General features: G+C 37.8%; 1 pseudogene; it reads right to left on the bottom strand.

Annotated features, from left to right (window-relative positions):
* Positions 1 to 523: 523 nt before the first annotated feature.
* On the bottom strand, positions 524 to 19,875 carry LOC149265696 (uncharacterized; annotated as a pseudogene).
* Between the last annotated feature and the right edge of the window lie 1,669 nt (positions 19,876 to 21,544).

Genomic DNA, 21,544 nt, shown 5'->3' with positions numbered 1-21,544 from the left:
GCTTGTGAAAATTTTTACAATTGCTAAAAAAGTCATGGCATAGATTATGTAAACTTATCATTGAACGAACACGAGGGATCCAACGGAGTTCCCAAGTTTTGTGAAAGAACTAGGCCTGACCAGGCAGAAAGATGCCCGCCAACGACTTCCCATTGAAGAAAATTGGAGGGGCAACAACAGCGAATATGCAGAAGCTAATATGAAACAGGTAACATAGGAAAAACCAGCTAAACCTCAAAGCACTTTCATTACTCATGGCACGGTATAGAGGTTTGTACCCTATCTCATTGGGTTACCTGGACGAGCCGAGGCTTCTCTTTTCTGGGGGAGGAGCTCTTGATATCCGTTCCAGGTCAAATACATCATCAAAAGATCGGATTTCTTTCACCAGGCCGTGCGAGGTCGTCCTTTTCCAGAACAAATCTTTCTAGAATCGCATTAATGGAAGGCGTTCTGGACATGGATAAGGGCTTTATCACCTCCTTGGATAACTCTTATGCTTGCTCATCCAACGCGGCTTTGAGCACGGAAAATTGACTGTAATTAGCGTTTGTGATCACAAACAAACTCCCGTCGGACGGAGGAGACGAAATCAAGAATATTGCCGTCTGTTCTCTTCAGATCCGCAACGATATGGCCAGAAAATCCCGGTAATCTTCCGCATCATCTTCACAGGGAGGAGGATTCAAATCTGGCAACATTTTCCGCTCCTGTCGCTCCGGGCTTCTCCATTCCTTGTAAAGATTGAGATCAAAACCACTTTCCTGCAAGGGTTTCACATCAGACGGGAAATCTTCGCCAGAATTAGCATCATTGTCCACTACTACAGACGACGACGAATCGCAGTCACTGTGGCACGGAGCGGCATCGAACCCGAACTACTGTACAGGATCGTTTGGCCAATCCTGCACTTCAGAAACCCTGCTTCGCCTGTATTTCTTATAGATATCGTTGCCAGTCCGCAAAGCGTCTTTAGCCCCTCTATTCCGATGAGTTCTAGTGCTAATTTCGACCAACTTTGTTCCCCTGCCGTTCAAATTGAAAGCTTTCTTTGAATCGTCCTGATTTCTTGGACCGCTCGAAGACTCCACGGTGCTGCTATGGCTTGTACTCTGATCGTTGCAGGGAACGACGAAATTTGTCTTCTTATTCTCATTCTCGACGAAAGAATTGATTCATTGGATCGTGCACCAGCCAGGCTGCAGAGGCGGATATCAAGGCTTCTTTGGCGAGCGAGGATTGTATCAGTCAAGATGTACGCATGTTTCACAACACGCAGGTTTCACAACTCAAGATGTACGCATGGAGACCGCGCACAAGGAATTCAACGAAGGCTTGGCTAGCAATCCTTCAACGGTAATACGCACCCTTTCAGTTTCCCTGAACAGCTAGAACAAGGCGGAATGGTCGCTGGGAATGGGTAAGCCTTGGCAGATTGGAGCCAGCAATTTGGAATATGGACAGACCAGTGTCAGACCAGCATTATGAATAGATACGTTATGGCCAGAGGCAGCGCTGGTGCGCCAGGGAGCATTATGTCAGGACAGATGCGTTAGCTTATAGGTCAGTGCGCAGATCTTAGACCAATCACTCTGTAGGGAAAAATCGAGTATTAATTATCACGCATAGAAACGATGGGTCAGAGATGGCAACGCAGGTATTCACCTGCCGCTCTGAGCGTTTTCATGCCAGGCTGAGAATGGCAGCAAAATAATAAATGGCAGCACTGAAATGCATACAAATGCCACAAAACTAGTGGCTCACACAAGATTTTAGCAGGTCAGGAAGGTACCTGCTCTGATACCATGTTAAATACACATAGGCAATAAGAGAGATATGAAAGATAAAACATGCAGTACAATTTTTATTAACAAATGGTTTACATTTATAGTACAATATCTGACCGTTGGGTTCCACATCTCAAGGTCTCTTGGACTCCTTTTGTCCATTCGGCTTCCACACTAACCCATTGAGGATTAGGTGTCCAACACATGATATGAGACAACCACCTAGATAGAATGGTGCTCCACTAGTTCTCTTACGATCATCAACATTTCTTGCGCAATCTACATCTGTAAAGGCTTGAATAATGATATTGTTTCCCTTGGGATACCACAAGCCATATTCTATTGTGCCCTTTAGATATCGAAGAATTCCTTTAATGACAATAATAAGTGATTCTATTGGTTCTTCTTGGAATCTTGCTACTTGTCCAACTACTTGCATAACATCTGGTAGGGAGGCTGATACATATATAATACTACCAATATTAGATCTGTACAACCTTTTATCCACATCCTTAGATGATTCATCTATGCTCAATTTTCAACCTGTTACCATCAGAGTAAGGATGGGTTTGCAATCTTCCATTTTGAATTTCTTGAGCATTTCCTTGATGTACTTGGCTTGACATATAAATATTTCTTTATTTTACTGAGATATTTGAAGCCCTAAGAAGTATGTCAACTCACCAAGTAAAGACATCTCGAACTCACTTTGCATCTTTTTAGCAAAATTCTTACTTAGTAAATCATCATTGCTACCAAAGATTATATCATCCACATATACCTCAACGATTGTTAAATTATATTTATCTATTTGTATGTAAATATTGCTATCAGCAGTGCCTTTCTTGAACCCTTTGTGATGTAAATATCCATCAAGATGAGCATACATGCTCTAGGAGCCTGATTGAGACCATACAGAGCCTTATTTAACCTATAAACATAGTCTTCTTTTTCAAATATTACAAAACCTCCAGGTTGTTCGATGTAAACCTCTTCTTCTAATTCGCCATCCAGAAATGCTGACTTAAAATCCATTTGGTAAGCTTTTATTTTTCTTGAACATGCATAGGTGAGAAACATCCTGATGGCTTCCATTCTGGAAACTGGTGCAAATTTTTCGTCGAAATCAATTCCTTCCACTTGTGCATAGCCTTTGCAAACCAATATTTATTTATTTCTGGTAACCTGTCCATCTTCATTTAATTTTTTCCTGAACACCCATTTAGTCCCAATGACATTTTTCTCTTTTGGTCTTGGAACTAATTCGCTAGTGTTATTCTTCGCTATTTGATCCAATTCTTCATTCATAGCTACTGCCCAATGTTCATCCTGGCTATCTTCCTCAAAACTACTAGGTTCAAAGGTTGTTAGAAAAGAAATGTGAGCTTGTTGTGATGAACGAAGTTATCGACATTTTCTTGTTCCAATTCCTTCATTTATTTCACCAATGATTTGATTTGATGGATGGTTCTTTTGAATCCATTCTTTTGTTCTCCTTGGAGGAGCTTCTTATTGTTGTTCCTGTATATCTTATTGATCATTATTTACTTCTTCCTAGTTGACAATTGCTTCTTGTTCTAGAATTTTCTCTGTACCTTTTTCAGTCTTTGTCTCAAGTTTCAAAGATTCTAGATCCTCATCATTATTCTTTAGAACACCATCTTCGTCAAATGTAACATTTATTCTCTCCACTATCTGTTTTCATCTTAGATTATAGAATTTATAGGCCTTTATTTTGCGTGAGTAACCAATAAAGATACCTTCATCAACACGTGATTCAAACTTACCCAACTTCTGATCTTCTCTTTTGATATAGCATTTGCTTCCGAAGATTTAGAAATATTTTACATTACTTGGTTATCCTTTCCATAATTCATATGAGGTCTTGTTGCAATTATTTCCTAGAAGACTTATGTTGATAATGAAGACTATCATATCAACTGATTGAACCAAGAAGTTTTCATCTAATTTTGAGTCTTTCAGCATTGTTCTACCCATTTCTTGTATAGTTTTGTTCTTTCTTTCAACAACTCCATTTTGCTGAGGTGTTCATGTTGTTGAAAATTGTTTTTTTATTCCATTTCCATCACAGTATTTTTGAAATAATTTGGAAGTGAATTCTCTGCCATTATCTGATCTTAGACACTTTATTTTCAAATCAGTTTCATTTTCGACCAACTCCTTGTAGATCTTAAAGCACTCAAATGCTTCATACTTTTTCTTTAGGAAACTGACGGCAGTCATCCTGGTATAGTCATCTGTCATTAACATGAAATATAATTCTCCATCTAAGCCTTTTATTCTCATAGGACCACATAGATTGGTATGTATCAATTCCAATGGATGTGATTCAAAGTGTTCTTTTGTTTTAAATCTAAATTTTTTCTGCTTGTCATGCTGACAGGCCTTACATAGTGTGTCCAAAGGTTTTGAGATTTTCAAAATTTCTCGTACTGCTTTCTTTTTTCTTATCCTAACAAGATTGTAAAATTTTATGTGAACCATTTGTTTGTGCCATAAACAAATTTCATCTTCTTTAGCTAGTAAACATGCTTTAGTTTCTTCATCCATAACATATATGTCATTTGGAGCTTGACTTGATGTAGCCACAATTTTACCATACCTACCTTTCCTGATTTCACATTTTGTGGAGTTGAGTAGCATTGTGTGTCCTTGATCACACATTTGTCCAACACTGAGCATATTTTGATTCATGTTTTCAACCAATATAACATTCTTGGCTAGAGCATCTTTTCTTCTGAGATCGACGGTACCTGATCCTATAACATTTGAAGATCTGGTCATTTCCAAAGGACACAGTTCCATCCTTATTCTCTTTCAGAGATACAAATTTCTTTCTATCTCCAGTCATATGCATTGAGCAACCACTACCAACATACCACACATATTTGTTGTTTTGAGCCTTGAGAGTAAGAGCACAATTGTCAGTCTTCTTCTTCTTCCATGTTCGTTCATTTTGTGGCTTCGAATATTCTTCTGGAGGATTTTCAAGTCTACAGTCTCTAGCTATGTGTGCAAAGTTTCAACATTTGTAACATTCAATATTATTTCTTAAATATTCAAATATATTGAGGTTTCGTTGAGCCCTGGGAGGTTCATACTATACAGCTTTATGACCAAATTTTCCACATGAATAATAATAACCATGAAAAATATGTTGGTACCTGGATGGAAATCTTCATCGGGGAATTGTCTTCCAAGGTTGTTCTTGTGTCGAATCTTGTCGAGCAAAGTCTACATGCCTATCATATCTCATAGGTTCATTGTATTTTGTTGTAGAAGATCCTGCTTCTTCTTCTTTGTAACCGAGGCTAGTTTTTCATTGTAAGATCGTTGATTGTTGATGAGTTCTTCCAACCCCCTTGATCTGTTGGCATAGTTTTGGACAGTTTTTCCCTTCACTTCCTTACACAGCAAGATTACCTCGACTTCTAATTCTTCCCTTCCTTCGTTTCTGTCTTCCAACTTCTTTTGAAGTGACTCTTCAATACATTTGTGTTCTTCAACTTCAATTTTGAGACCTTGAACTTGTCCTTCAAAAGTATTGGAACGGATATTCTCCGCCTTGAGCTCTTTTATAAGCTTGATTTTCTCCTTAGAAAATTCTTCTATGGTCAACCCTCCTTATTCATTGTTTGATACCTCTTGTTTATTGTGCTTGGCCATAAACAATACTCTCTCATTGGCTTCTTTTTCACTATCACTGTCTTCATCAAATGATGAGCTATCTTCTTTAGAGAGAAAGTTCCTTTTGAATCCTTTCTACTTGCCTTCCTTGTTGAATCTCTTAAATACTTTCTTTCCTTTTGAGTTTCCATCACTTTTGTTTAGATATTTTGCTACGAAATTCCCAACCTCACCACAAGTGAAACATATCAATGGAAGTTTACCTTTGAATTTTCCCTTACCAATTTTTAGTTTTCTCATAAAGTAAGCATATTCTCCATTTGAAAAACCACCTTCATCATCTTCCGTTTCTTCACACTTGCAAGTGCAGGCCTTTTCCTTTCAAGGTTGTTTGTCCTTATTGGTTTTCTTAGATGCATAATTTCTAGATGTGAAGTACCCTCTTCTTCATCAAGTCTCATTTCATATGCTATGAGAACAACATGTAATTCCTCTTTGCTGAGTTTGGCAATATTTGCATTGTATTCTAAGACCAATACCTTTGGGTTGAATCTTCCTGTTAATTTTCTAAGAATCTTTCTATAATAGTCTTCTCTTCAATAGGCTATAGTATGCAACAATGTTGTCATCTTCTTTCATTATGAGTTGCTGAAATTTTTCTCTGTATGTTTGAAGCTTTTCTTCTTTCACATTTGAGTCACCTACTTATATATTCTGAAGCTTTTCCCATACATTTTTGGCAATTTTACAACCCAACACCTTATGATAAGCAAATTCAATAAGTCCACTAATAATAATATTCTTTGCTTTTGCATCATTTACCAAATTCTTCTTACCTTGTTCACCTGCAGTTGGTGTAAAGCCATCTTGAATAGTGTCCCATACTTCGTAGCCTTGCACGAAGAGATAGACCTCCATTCTTCCTTTCCAAAGTGCATAATTATTTTTATTGAATAGAGGTACACCATTCTTGGTATGATCCATGCTCTCCTTCTAGTTGTTAAACTGTTATTGAAGTAACCAAGCTCTGATACCAATTGTTGGAAATACTAAGAGGGGGGGGTGAATCACTATTCCTTTCAATTAGTAGTATTATTAATCTTTCAGAGCATTAGTTAATATTCAATTATTATCAGTGTTTGTACAATTATAGAAGTAAACAAAAGGAACACAAATGCACACAATTTTTAAGCTGGAAACCCCCTTCAAGACAAAAAGCACCTGAATGCTTTTCTAATAATTCTTTAATCTTCAACTCTAATTGAAAAGAAAGCTCCAACTTCCTAGAATCTAGAAAATAATTCTTCTCCACCTCCCACTGGATGGATGCTCCAACGCCCGAGAATCTTCAATAGTCAACTGAATGGATGCCCTAACACCCAATGAGCTACAATTCACCCTGGCATCACCCTACCACCCTAAGGTTTTCACAATCTTGAACCTATCAGTGACTTCATGCACCAACCTAGCACCACCCTACCACCCTATAGAAGAATAAAATTAGAATGGACTCACGTACCAGGGAAAATGGTCCACTTTACAATGATATAGAAAGATATAGAAGAAGAAGACACATTAGACCATAAACCCAACTATGACACAACCACCTAATGATGATCTTAGACCTCTTGATGTTGCCTCTTCAACTCTTGGCAGATAGACACTTGTACAACTTTTACAATGATGCTTCTATAATGACTATGTACAATGATACTTTTACAATGACTCTATGCATTGTTTCCCACTAGAAGAATTCATGTGGTGAACTTCTTGTTGTTGTTCTACACCTCGATTGTTTCTCTTGTCATTCTACCCTTTCTCACTCTTTAGAAAATTAGATTATGCATTGAGTCTTCTCTTGATGAATATATAATACCTGTAAAAAGTCTTCAAGGAAATACCCATGACATGATAATAGCAAAACTTACCTCATACTGTAGAGGATATGTCAGTGCTAAACAAAAAAACAAATTAGAATACAAAGAACCTAATGAAATTAAGAGATGAACATGCATATATAGAATATACTTACCTAGAGCTTACCTCTTCTGCATTTTTTAGCACCTTGTTCTTTGCTTCCCTAGAAAGTCTGATCCTTTGCAGCCGTTGACAACACTTGATCTAGTTTTTTTTTTCTTGCTTTATAGGAGCATGATATTGAATCTGATTTATCTCTATGATATCAGATCCCCAATATGTGACCGTTGGTCCTACCGTATCCCTATGAGTCTTCTTTCCAATGCCACAGGTCTGACCCAATTTGGATTCTTCAAGACAAAGTTATGCCCAATCTCTCACAATGACGTAATTATGGACTACTTCACTAGAGCGAACTTGTATGGAATTCCATGTGTCACTAGTTCCTCCTTTGGCTTTGAAATTGATACAAAGAAAACAAAATTATGTGCACTATCTTCCATGTTTTACAAAATTCCAATCCACTTCTCAGAGAGAGAGTTATGATGATTTTCCCAAGGTCACCTCTTTGAGATGAAATTCGGGAGCCTGCAAAAACCCTAACTTCCATAGATCATATCTCCACAAATATAGTGAACCAAGATCTAAAATTAGGTCATGAAATTCATCTGGATTTCGGCTCAAATGGGTTTTAATTTTAGTATCTAAGACTTCGCAGAAATAAAAATATAGTGAAAATTCCATGATCACTACTTTTGGAGGATATATGAGATTTATTTTTATAGAGTTGAGAGGGGCTTCTATAGAGAATGTTGTAGGGATTTTAGGAGCTTTAAAAACTATTAATTATTGACTATTAAATAAAAAAAATCAATGATAAATTCCTTGTGACAACTCCATGGGGTTTCAACCCACTAATTGGGGTTATTAACTTCAATCTTGAATAACTTGCAAATTGTGAGAGATTATGAGGAGAGCTATACATTGATAGAAATAAATTTTTGAGTAGAGTATTCCTATAATGGTTATGAGACAAGAAACCATGAATGATGATGGCCAATGTGCCATGTAAGTTCAAGGTCATTCTTGGTGCTTCTTGGGTTGACATCAATGACAACTTGATATCATCTTTAGATCAACAGTAGACATGGTCTTCCAAGGGTGGAGCATGGCACATGCTCCTCCTTCTACACCATTCATAGACATGATTAGAAGGACGGGTGGTAGAGGACTAACAAATTGTAGTCAAGAGCTCTATACTGGTGTTGTATCGGAGAGGTAACTAAAAATATGAAATGAACACTTTAGCAAGCATTGTGAATTTAGAATGAGAAGCAGAGGGTTGGTCAATGTACCACTTTGCAGCATCTCCAATGAGCATGTGTTGGAACAACTGAAGATGAATGGAGACATCGGTGATCGAATTAGATGAACACCACATATGGAAGGAGCAGACATGATTAGTGTGGTCCTCTCCAGAGTTACCCTAAAACTTGTGAATATCTAAGGCAAGCTTATTTGGCATAGATGGCCAACCAACATCATGCTGTATAGGTTCATTAATCAGCTGACTAAAATCTGGGAGACTTAACCTAGCCATGAAAGGTAGTAATGGAGCTTCCGAAATGGTTCTTGTAATGGTTCTGCTAGATGTGAAGACCAGAGTAGAACTCAAGCCAACACTAGGTTGGTTTCCTCCACCTGTAGTGGGTCCTGACATGATGATGGTATGCAGTGAAGGAGGCTCGTCATTGGATGAGGAATCAGATGAAATAGAATAAGATTCAGTATGGAGACTTAGGGGAGTATGAACTCGAACCCTGTGGGGAGGACTAATATGCCAAAGTAGAAACTGGGGATGAAGGCCTAAGATTCTTTGTGACAAATGCCTTGGTGGTGCAATGGACATAAGATACAAGTGAAATGGAAATGGTGAAGGGAGATAAACAAAATATCTATGTCTATGTGTGGGGAGATAAATTAATTAAGTTAATTCTTTTCTTGGTTTTGTAAACCAAGCACCCTTCGCTTAAGATGTGCATGTGTGTTTATTAATTAAGCCCATATCATGTCGGAAAAAAAAAAAATTTGTTGAAATAAACTAAAATTAGAAACAAAAAATGAACAACGAATCAACTATCTTAAACCCCACCCATGCTAGGTTTGCAAATAATGTGCTGGTTGGTGGAGGAATCAACTAAAAACACACTAAAAATGCCAAGATATCTAAGTGTTAGTGTTACTGGGATCAAATGACACAATGTTGCCCCAAAAGTAGTGTGGAAACAATAAAAAACCAGTGAGAAAATCGCTGCAAAAGATAGGGAGATGGGTGTGAATCCTAGGGCAAGCAGTGCCACCCTAAGGGAAATTGACCAAACAAGGTTTAAGAGAGAACTTTGGATGGAGACAACCTATCTTTGAAGATCTGAAGAAGGAAGGTACAAATCTGGAAAATATGGCTGAATGTTCTCCAAAAACTCAGGCTTCTTACTCGGCTAAACTCCTCATATAAAGGTGGAAGCATACTATAAGCCCTAAGAGGATAAATTCCACTTCAACAAACAAAATAGAGTAGATCAAGGCCTAAGTAGGCTAAGGCAATGATCAACCAACCCAGCATACTACTCTCAGTAAAACCTAGAAAAAGATCAAAAAAATTCCCAAAAACACTAAAATGCACGCACTGACCTGATTCCTAGGATATTGCACTTTTTGGGCCAGGAAGTGCACTTTGGACCTCTAGATCATCGGTTTGGGGTAGAAAAGTGTGATTTTTTCTCCTCAGTTCTTGGGCGGCAAGTCTTGGAAAAAATTATCATCTCTGTCGTGGCTGGTTCCTCGTGACCTACAGAAATAATCAAAAGACTTGAGGAAGTTATAAATTTGACTGATCTAGGGTTAGAATGTTAGTAAAAAACATTAAAAATTTGAAAAAAATAAAAAACCTAAGCTGAAAATTGAATGTCACCCAGGTTTTTGAATCATAATTAAAATGCAGTGGAGTTGCCATTTGTTAGCAAGAATCAGAAAAACCCTAATGGAGTCGACATTTGTTGGGTTTTTTTTCCTATCTAGAGTGTAGAAAAAGAAATCACTTTAGACTATGGATGAAAAATAGCCTCAACAGTAAAAATGGTTGTTAAACAGTATAGATTTGCAACAAATGTTAAAAACAATACCTGCCAAAGCCCTGATCTATGCAACAAAAATAGTTAAACAGTAGAAAAGAAAATAAGTGTAAGTAACTCCAATAATACAATGGAGACTAGATATATAAAGAATATATTTTATTAAATGACACTTGTGAAGGGAATAGATAGTGTTACCTGACCCCCTTTATGGGATGGGTTCTTGGCCATCCTCAATGTCTTTAGCTTTTGTAGACTCTCTCTCCTCTAGAATGTGTAAAAACCGACAAACAAAATGTTTGAGCTCAATGAGAACTAAAATGAAAAAGAATATGGTGTGTGAAAATGGTAATAATTAGAGCTACATAAGTGACTGAAACAATGAAAATTATCAAAAGTGAAGAATGAATGTAAAACCCTTCTATTTATTACAAAATATTAGGCTATTTTTGAATAATGGCAAATAATAAAATATAATTAACCAAATTCTAGGATTAACCATATGGAATATTTTATTATATTTGGTTGGATCGAAAAAGTATTTAAATTGGTTAAATACTTTTATTTAGAAATAATAAACAAATAAATGATTTATTTATTATCTCAAGGAATATGGTTAAGGAATAATAAATAAATAAATATTTATTTAAGTATTCTTAGGGGATTTAGTCAAACTTGACAAGGAATAATAACTAATTAGTGATTAATTAATTATTCGTAGAGAAAAATAAAATAATTAATGATTTATCTATTTATTTCTCATAACTAGGTCAAATATGACAAGGAATATTAGTTAAACAATGGTTTAATTAATTATTCCTAGAAGATAATTAGATAAATAATGTTTTATTTAATTATTCTTCATGTGTTTAACCAGAAATAACTTAACAAATGTGGTTTATTAAGTAATTTCTTATAGTGAAAGCAATTTTACTATGGTAAAATTGACCCTACATGGTATACTTTGATTCATATAGTAAGTTATGGCTAGTGACAACAAATATCATGACCTTATTTATGTTTGAGTTGATATGTTGTGAAGTTATATTGTGCTAATCTAGATTGATTGTGTAGAAAAGATAGCCTCCCCTAATATATATTAAGGTATGAGTTTGCTTACGTCGTCTACTTGGTGCTCGAATGTTTGATTATGTCACCTATTTGGTGTTTGAATGTTTGATTATGTTGTTTATTTGGTGTTTGAGTGTTTGGCATTTATTATGTCCTCTATCTATTGTTTGAATGTTTGATTACTTTCATGATATGAGTATGTGTCTATAATATTGCATGAGGTAATGATGCTATTTCAAGAGTTGTACTAACACATATGTGTTGATATGAACTTGAGTGAAATAGGGTGCTAGTTGTAGTATTGTGACTAATGACTATGAGTTGATTATTTATTATGACATGGCCGTTAGAATTGGTAAAGGTTGATTTCAAATTAATAGATATGTTGTCTTGATCTTTGGAATGTGTCTTTAACATGTACGAGAAGTTGTAGGGAAACATGCTTGGTAGTAATGTGACAAGGTAATATTTGATGTGTTTATATAACCAATAGTTGGGTGATATGACAATACATAGTAAGACTCAATTACAACTAGGTAAAAAGGTAAAAGAAAGGAATTGGGTGAGAAATTTTTTAGATATGTTTGGAAACTATAATTCTAAATGAATGAATGTTTTGAATACAAGAAGTCTTCTTAACCCTAATTCTTGTCTGAAAATATATCAATATGTGTTATATTCATGGACATGTATTTGACAAATATAACAACTGGTGTCTAGTTATAGCTAGATATTTCAAGGTAATTGGAGTCCCTTGAGAGATGGCACAGATGTGTTCAGTTACAAGGCAACATGCTTGGCATGACAAGGTAAGATATCTAGTATATTGTTATATTTGTTTATACACTAACAATTATGCGTGTATGGAAGTATGATGCAGGTAATTGCATGAAAAAAGAGACTCCCGTGAAATCTTGAAGAAGGCTCAGGTTGAATTTTCCCTTGGAAGCACTAGGAAGCATGGGGATTGAGTCATGGTGTTGTTGCTAGTTTTTTCCTTTGGTATTTTGTGATTTGTTTGAACTTGATTATGGGTTTTGATTATGTCTGGTGCAAGTCCTTTCCAATTTATTTTGATGTCGTATTGTTATTGGTTTTCATTGTTTTCTTATTTTTTGATTTCTTATTCTTTCCTTTTCTGTTTTGAGTGTCTTGGGAATTGGTTGGGGAAAGAGGAAAGTTAGTGGATCTTGGGGAGAGATTAATGATATCCAACAGGAAATGTTAGACTCGGATGAAGCCAATGCATGTATAAGGGAAGCTGAAGGAAAGAGTATGATAGTGGATTGGATTGGATGGGTCAATTGGGATAAATGGACAATGGCAGAACAATCATGAGAAAGGTAGTAGGAAAGGTAAAGTAAATGGAATTGAGGCAGCAGATGCCTTGGCTAAGTTGGGAACTTTTGTTCCCAATATTGTGCATGTTTTAGATGGATAAAGTGAGTTCTCTTAACCTTAACCTTATGATATCTAGAACTTATGTTGTGATAATGATTATGCTAATGTTTATGTGTATACATGTATATGTATGTATGTATGTTGTTGTTTGGCAGGGTCATCAGGGATCATGATTTTTTTATGATAATGTTTACATGTATATTTATGTATGTATGTATGTATGTTTGTTTCTATCTAACAGGCTCATTAGGAATCATTATTGTGGAGGAATGATTTCTTATGCAGGTGAATGACATGAATAGGTTCCTAGTTTATGAGGAATCATGTGGGAGGAGTAACCCTGGCAGATCTACAAGGTCAGTATCATGTGGATATGAATTGATATTATATGCTTGTACTATGCTTATGTTATGGACATGTAATAATGGGGGATACATCATTGGAATGGAAGAAATATGCTCAGTGGCATGTTGGAAGATGCATGAATAGTGGAAATACAATAGAGATAAGGTTGCTTGTTAGAGTTAATTTGTGGTCTCTAGATGTGCAATACCACTATTGTATATATGTTGTACAAGTTTCACCTGTGATGTTGTGTGCAAACGATGTTGTGTACATGTTGTTTATGCAATGTTATGTATATATGGTGTTGTGTACATGTTTCTAATGCAATGTTGTATACATATGATGTTGTGTGCATGTTGCATATGTGGTGCTATGTACATATTGTGTTGTTCTCATGTTGGATATGTGGTGTTGTGTACATATGGTGTTTTACACATGTTGGATATGTGGTACTGTGCACATATGGTGCTTTGTGCATGTTGCATATGCGATGTTGTGTACATATGGCGCTGTGTGCATGTTTTATTGTTGTAGCAGCTGCAACACACTCTTAAATTTTGGCTTAAACCCAATTTCAGAGCCTTCCATAGTCTTTTATGTTGTTGTTACAAATACTAGAGCTCATATCATGACCTTTCTTGTAGTGCTTTGGTCCCTTTTGCATGTTGGATTAACTATTGTCTTTTTGCATGTTTGGCTTTTATGCAATATTTGTAAGCCTATTCTGATTGTTTTGAAGGTTTGTCTTTGTGTATATGAGTTGTTATAACTATGTAAACATTTGTCGCATCCATACACAAAGTCTTGAGCATTGTCACACAAGTGTCATCACGATCATCCTAAAGCCTATCTTAAGTGTCGCACTTATCATACGAAGGGAAATGACTTGTTCATGTGTTCGGATGATCTATGTTGTCATGTCGTCAAATCATGCTAAGTGTGTGACCACATTCAAGGTTCATCACAGTTCATCACCTATCCCACACTTAACCATTTTCGGAAATCTTCCCAACCAAGCTGTTATCACCAAAAAATTGATCATCTAGCCTAGTTTACTAGATGGATCGAAGTATACCATGTAAAGCCAATTTTACCTTAGTAAAATTGCTTTCACTATGAGAAATTACCTAATAAACCACCTTTATTAAGTAATTTATAGTTAAACCCATGAAGAATAATTAAATAAATCATTACTTATTTGATTTTCTTCTAGGAATAATTAATTTAACCATTGTTTTATTAGTATTCCTTGTCAAATTTGACCCAGTCATGAAAAATAAACAGACAAATAATTATTTATCTTATTTTTATCTAAGAGTAATTAATTAATCACTAATTAATTATTATTCTTTGTTAAATTTGACTAAATCCCTTAGGAATAATTCAATAAATCCTTATTTTTTTATTATTCATTAACTAATTCATCGAGATAATAAATAAATCATTTATTTATTTATTATTTCTAAATAAAAGTTTAAATACTTTTTCCCTCCTAAACAATTATAATAAAATATTCCAAGTGGTTATTCTAAGAATGGGATCAATAATATTTTATTATTGCTCATTATTTGAGGATAACTCAATATTTTGTTATAAAGAGAAGGGTTTTCCATTCATTATTCACTTTTGATTATTTTCATTGTTGCACTCACTGTTGTAACTCTGATTATTTTCATTGTCGCACACCATATTTTTGTTGGGTTTATGCATTATAGAGGAGAAAGACTCTACAGAAGTTGAAGACGTTTGAGGGTAAACAAGAACCCATCCCATAGAGGGGGACTGGTAACATTTATCTGTTCTCTTCACAAGTGTTATTATAAAATTATTCTTTTCATATCTCGTTTCCATTGGATAATTGGGGTTATTACTCGTTCTTTCATTGTTTAACTACGATCGTGGCATAGAACATAATTTTGGCAGGTTTTGTTTCTATCAGTAGATGCAAATCTACATTGTTTCACAAACATTTCTATTGTTAAGATTGTTTGTCATCCACAATATTAAGTGGGTTCTTTTCATACATCATTGTGAAGAAAACACTACAATAAAATTGGCAACTTCACTGGGTTTTATACTTCAGATCCAGAAACCTGGGTGACCTTTACTTTTCAGCTTAGGGTTTCTTCTTTTTTCAATTCTATTAATTTTTCCTAGTGTTTTAACCCTAGATCTGATCAATTTCTTACATTCATAAGCTTTCCGGTCGTTTTTGCAAGTCACAGGGACCAGTCACGGCAACGACGACACTTTTTTAAGAAATTTGCAGACCTGAAGTCTCGGAGTATAAATCACAGCTTTCATCCCAAAAGGTACGATCTAGCCTCCAGAATGCAGCTTTCTACCCAAAAGGTGTGATTTCATCAAAAAACAGGTCAGAACCTGCGATTTCTAGGTTTTAGGGTTTTTCTCAGATCTGTTTCTGAGTTTTACTGAGAGCTATCTATTGGGTTTCTAACCTCTGTCTCATCCTACTTAGGCCTTGATCCACTCTATTTTACTCATCGATGTCGAATTTAGCTTCACCTAGGGCTTCTAGTACACTTCCACCTTTTTAGGAGAAGTTTAACTGAGTGAGAAGTCTAAGTTTCTACAGCGCATTCAGCCACATTTTCCATATCTGTAACCTTTTGTTTCAGATCTATCAAGATAGGTTGCTACCATCCATAGTTTCACTTTTAAACGTGTTGGTCATTTTCCTCAAGGTCCCATCGATTTCCCTAGTTGTCTCACCCATCTCTCTATCTTTTTGCGGCAATCTTCCCCTCTGGTTTTTTGCTGTCGCTACACCACTTTCCAACAACTTAGAGTCACTTAATCCTAGTCACACTTACATTTAGATCTATTGACCGTTTCAGTGTATTTTCCATTGATTTAGCCACCAAGAAGTACAGTGTTTGCAAACCCAGTTTGGGTGGGGTTTAGTCAACTGTTTTGTTGTTTATTTTCTATTATTTATTTCAGTTTATTTGCAGCAAGCTTTTTTCTTTTAGAAACATGATCTGGGCTTAATCAATTAATACACTTACACACACAAGCACAACTTAAGCAAAGGGCACTTGGTTTACACTGCTAATCCAAGACTTAACATAATAAATTTATCTCACCACATCAGAGACAAAAGATATATTGTTGATCTCCCTTCACCATTTCCATGTTCTGTGTGTCCTTCCATCATTGCACCACCAAGGTGTGAGTCGCGGAGACTATTCGGCCTTCAACCCCACTTTCCGCTTGGTCATATTACTCCTCCCTGTTGGGTTCGAGTTCATAGCCCTATGAGTCCCCATCTTGACTCTCCTCCTAATTCCTCATTTGATTCTAAGCCTCCTTCACCGCATATTGTCACCATGTCTGAACCCACAACTGGTGCAGGAACCCAAACTAGTGGTGGCTCCGGTGCTATACCAGGGGTCACAACACACGGAATAGTCTCAGGAACTAGTTTGGAAGCTCCCATGCTCCCCTTTATGGCTGGGTTAAGTCTACCAGATCTTAACAGTTAATAAACGACCCCAAACACCATGATGTTAGTTGGCCCTCTATGCCTACTAAGCTTCCCTCAGACATCCCAAAGTTTGAGGGTATTTCTAGAGAGGATCCTACCAACCATGTCTAATCCTTCGACATGTGGTGTTCATCGAACTCCATAAACAATGACTCCATTCATCTTTGGCTCTTCCAATGCATGCTCACTAGAACGCTACAAAATGGTATGTAGACCAACCCTCCGCCTCTCATTCCTTTTTCACGATGCTTGCTAAAGTGTTCTTATCCTATTTCCAGTTAACTCTCTAGTACGACACTAGTACTGAGATTTTGAAAACATTCTGTCAAATCCTCCACCACTTGCCTTTCTGACCATGTTCAAGAGTGGCGTCGAAGGAGGAGCACATGTTATGCCCCACCTTTCAAAGACCGTGTCTATCTAGATTGGTTTCTTAAGAGCCTTTTAACTCCTATTGGGAAAGTTGTCACGTCACATTTTCTTTAGACTAAGGAAGAAGCTCTCCAGGCTGCTTTGAGATATGATCTGATTTATGCACAATCAGTTATGTCTATATCGTCAATCCAAACCTCCTGCATCCTGGAAGTGCCAATGCACTGGGGGCATCTCACACTGCCGACGGTATCATTAGATACCTTTCACACTCTTCACCATATACTCAGTAGAATTATGGCTATCTGCAAGGGGGAACTAGTTCCTTCAAAATTTATGCCCCTGCTGCTAGCAACATGTTTCCAGGGCCTCAACTAGTCTACCGAACTGTTGCTCCTTCTTATGCATAGCCTGGTGCTCCAGCCCCTCAAGAATTAGCGTCGTGGCATCCCATGGATCCTTAGCCCCAGTAGCCACCCCCCCCAGAGCTAGGTGTTTACACAACAGAGTGATACCAATCCCAAAATTCGAAGAAAAAGAATAAGGGGAAGGGTAACAAGGGTAACCAGGGTAACCAAGGTAACCAACCTAGTGAACCCCAGGGGAACCAACCTAACACCAACAACTAGCAATAGGGTGACCAGCCCAACCAGAACAGGGCTATTCGTATGAACAAGCCTTTTTCATGCTTTGGTTTACATGGCCACTATACACATGAGTGTCCTCTTTTACCCAAAATTCACCAAATGTGGGAAGCTCAAGCATCTTCTCGAGGCCAACAATCGCCTAAGAATCTTGTACCACCTCATCCGGTCGTGCTCACAAATCCTTTCCCTCAGTAAGGATTTGTTGTTGCTCAACCCCAACCAGGTCAAGCAACCCACCTCCCCCAACCTTCTGGCCCTAGTGACTACCAGATCTTGATGATGAACTTTGATGAGGTTAACCCCTCCAATATCAACTTACAAACTTGATCGCATCCATATGACAAGCCCTCCACTTCGTCAGCTGCTGAATCCAAAACCAAAGTGCCCGTTGAGCATCTTACAACGCCAAATGGTTCTTTATAGATTCCTCAACCCAAAGTTGAGGCCATTCCCAAGATCCCAAAAGGACCATTACACTGTAATGTGGCTTCTAACAGAGTTGCCCATACATATAGTATAGTAGATTACTTGGCACAATCACCTGTCACCATGTCAACAGTGGAAGTCCTCTAGTCATGCCATTCCCAATAGAAGGCTCTACTAACTACCTTGGGTGTAGTGGATCCATTCAACGATCGTTTTATTGTCTTCTTGGTTGATACATTAGAGCACCCCCCATTACCTTCATCTTTTTCTTTCCATATACCAGTTAGAGTCTGTAATGCCATCATCTCCATATGCATTATTGACAAAGGTGCATCCACCTATGTGATGTTTGCTACTATTTGGAAACAACTCAAGTCACCTGAGTTGTCCCCCTCCACCATCACTTTGTGTGCATGGGATGGACACTCCTCCCAACCCCTTGGCATGTACCACAACTATCCAATGACCCTTTCGGGCAAGACTGTCCATGTCGATATCGAAGTCATTGATTCCCCTTTGGATTACAACATCCTCTTAGGTCATAGTTACACATATGCCATGTCATTTGTCATGTCTGAAGTGTTCCGCAAGATGTGCTTCCCCCATGAAGGGAAGATCGTTAACATTAACCAGTTGACTTACTACGAGCCAACATCCTTGACCTCTCACGAGTCCATCATCTCATTGATTTTTGACAACCAGTCTTTAACTCCTTGTACTAGTGTCTCACTCGGAGTCTGTAAGGACTCCTCATTGTTGGGTGCTTTACTTGGTCCTCCCCCTCCCATCTTAGAGATTAATACAATGAGTGTTTACATGTTACAGGTGCACCCTTGAGTTCCTCGTAGGATAACCCCATAGAGGTTTCCACGTGTGCTTCTATCGAACCTCTTTCGACAGAATCCCAGGTCTGAACATCAGTAGATCCTCCATTTACTAGCCCATCATCTACCATTCAAGACGATGTGTATGTGAACCTTCTTTCTCAGGTCGATGCACCAGGTAATGTCGCTGCATCATGTAGCCAATCTTCCTCTCATCCTTCTGTCTTCCATTTCGATGAGGACATCATGGAAGCCATGTCTACCCCTGACTACCCTTGGGATGATATGCACCACCGTGCATACTTCCTGCCACAACAGTCCCATGACCAGTATGTTGTGGAATCAAAATACTTCATCCATGGTGAAGTCGATTGGTTTTGAAATCCCATATTTGCCCCAGATGCTTTAGAAGAAGGGAATATGGCCAACATCTCTCCTACTATCAAAATCAACATTTTAGATTAACAAGGGGTTGAATGAAACATTTCCTTGGGGGCACAGTGCACCCTGAAATAAATTGAAGCTTACACCAAGCTCTTCCAAGAATTTTGTGATGTTTTCGCTTGGTCCTATTCTAGGATGCCCAGACTTGATCCCGCCATTGTTGAACACCACATCGACACATGCCCCAATGCCACTCCTATCTGGAAGAAGTTGAGACCCATCCAACCCTCTTGACATGAGGCCATCAAAGCTGAAATCGACAAGCTCAAGCAAGTTGGTTTCATCTATCCCATTGAGTATACCACATGGGTATCCAACCTGGTTCCCTTTCTCAATAAATAAGGCACCATTCATGTCTGCATGGATTTTTGTGACCTGAACAAAGCTTGTCCCAAAGATAACTTTCCCACACCCTTTATTTACCAAATCATTAATGAGTGTGCAGGGCATGAGGTTCCATCCTTTATGGATGGATTCTCTGGATACAACTAGATCAGTATTCGTCGTGACGATCAGTTGAAGACAACATTCATTAGTCCATGGGAAACCTTTGCATATTGGGTCATGCCATTCGATTTAAAAAATGCTGGAGCCACATTTCAGCGGGCCATGTCATACTACTTTCATGACTTGGTGCACCTTATCCTTGCTTACCTCAACAATCTCACCGCTTGTTCAAAGTCTCGGGCACAACATATTTGCGATTTTCACACCGTTTTTCTCCAATGTCACAAGTATAACATTCATCTTAAGTCATTGAAATGTGTCTTTTGTGTTCCTTTCGTTCATTTATTAGGATTCATTATGTCAAAAGATAGTATCATTCTTGACCCCTTGAAAGTTCAAGCCATTCTCGAATTGTCACCTCCCCATACCTTGTGCCAATTACAAAGCCTTCAAGGCAAAGCTAACTTCCTTCATAGGTTCGTGCCTGACTATGTGACCACCATGCATGGGTTTCTCAGACTCCTTCACTCCACCATTCCATTTGTTTGGGATGACCATGCTCAACAGTATTTTGATGCCCTAAAACATGCTCTCACCTCTGCACCCTTGATTAGTCCCCCTGACTTCACTAAGGACTTCATCTTATACATCTTAGCTTCTACCCATTCAGTCATTGGGGTTCTTATTCAAGAAGATGAAGATCGGAATGAGCATGTTATCTATTATGTTAGCAAGAACTTAGTAGGTCCCCTTGTGAACTACTCCCATGAAGAGAAGTTGGCACTAGCTATCATATTTTTCGTCCAAAATCTCTGTCACTATATCCTCACACGTACCACCAGGGTCTTAACAAACTTCAACCCCATGACCTTCCTATTGAGTCTGTGGATCATCAATGGGAAGTATGCATGTTGGATCCTCTTCCTCCAAGAATTCGATGTTGAGTTTGTTATGCCTAAGAGTAAGAAAGGTTTGACCCTCAATGAACTCATTTCTGAATTACCCACTAGTGCACGTGATCTATCGGTTAAGGATGAGATCCCAGATGAACACTTGTTTGTCATCACTTCAAAAGATCCTTGGTATGGAGATATTATCACATATTTGTGAACCCAAAAGTTCACTCCACATCTTTCCCATGATGATTGATGAGAGATTCGATATCAGGCCCCTCGCTACCTCCTCATCGGTGAGGACCTCTATCATCACGGTGTGGATTCTATCCTCCGTCATTGTCTCACTCATCTAGAAGCAAAGAAAGTGTTAAATTTCTGTCACAGTGGCACTTGTGATGGTCACCTCTCTGGTATGGCCACTACCTAGAATTTCACGTGCGTTGGTTACTTTTGGCCTTCTCTCTTTAGTGATTTCATTGAGGCAATCAAACACAAATCGCCAACATTTTCCCCCAAAGGAAAGAGTCCCACCAGCTCCCCTCCATCCTATCATCGCTACTGGTCCTTTTTGTAAATGGGCCATTGACATTATGGAGTGTCAACCACCATCTATTAATAACCATAAATATATTATCGTTGCAGTTGATTGTTTTACCAAATGGGTTGAGGCCATGCCAATG

This window comes from Pinus tabuliformis, chromosome 6 (assembly GCF_031772625.1).
Source record: "Pinus tabuliformis cultivar Carrire ecotype Pingquan chromosome 6, CPIR1, whole genome shotgun sequence".
NCBI classification, from domain to species: Eukaryota; Viridiplantae; Streptophyta; class Pinopsida; order Pinales; family Pinaceae; genus Pinus; species Pinus tabuliformis.
Note: the sequence above shows the minus strand (reverse complement) of the source record. Positions and strands in the feature narration are given on the sequence as shown.